Below are 870 nucleotides of genomic sequence, written 5' to 3' on the forward strand. Positions count from 1 at the left end.
AGGGCTAGAGCCTAGAAGGACCTTGTACACTTTTTCCTCTCTGATCTGCATCCTTGAAAATAAGTAAATTTTCTTTCCATTATTCATTATAGTATGTTTGGAAAATACAGAGACATCAAAAAAAAAAAAAAAAAAAAAAAAAAGCTTTAAAAATCAGCTCAAAAGCCTATGACTTAACTATTGCTAAAAACAGTTTAATTCATCTTTTTTATATGCATATACTTAAAATTTTATAATCAAGATAGCATGCACAGGCTTCCTCTTTGCTGCATCTACTGCAAGGATGAAGGTCATTCTCAAACATCACACTGTGGACATCCCAGAAAATGTGGACGTAACTCTGAAGGGACGCACAGGTATTGAGAAGGGCCCCAGGGGCACCCTGCGGAGGGACTTCAACCACGTCAGTGTGGAACTCAGTCTCCTTGGAAAGAAAAAGAAGAGGCCCCGGGTTGAGAAATGGTGGGGAAATGGAAAGGAACTGGCCATGGTTCACACCACGTGCAGTCATGTGCAGAACGTGATCAGGGCTTCCTTACAAGGTGAGGTCTGTGTACACTCACTTCCCCATCAACGTCGTTGTTCGGGGGAATGGTTCTCATTAAAATCAGAAATTTCTTGGGTGAAAAATATATCCGCAGAGTTCCAATGAGGTCAGGTGTTGCTTGTTCAGTATCTCAAGCCCAGAAAGATGAATTAATTCTTGAAGGAAATGACATTGAACTTGTATCAAATTCAGCTGCTTTGATTCAGCAAGCCACAACAGTTAAAAACAAAGATATCAGAAAATTTTGGGATGGTATCTATGTTTCTAAAAAAGGAACAGTTCAGCAGACTGATTGTCCAGCTATAGAAACACCAAGATGCTGA

General features: G+C 39.9%; 1 pseudogene; it reads left to right on the top strand.

Moving 5' to 3' along the window:
• Positions 1-262: 262 nt before the first annotated feature.
• On the top strand, positions 263-870 carry LOC118625583 (annotated as a pseudogene).

Source organism: Molossus molossus, unplaced genomic scaffold (assembly GCF_014108415.1).
Source record: "Molossus molossus isolate mMolMol1 unplaced genomic scaffold, mMolMol1.p scaffold_m16_p_11, whole genome shotgun sequence".
Taxonomy (NCBI): Eukaryota; Metazoa; Chordata; class Mammalia; order Chiroptera; family Molossidae; genus Molossus; species Molossus molossus.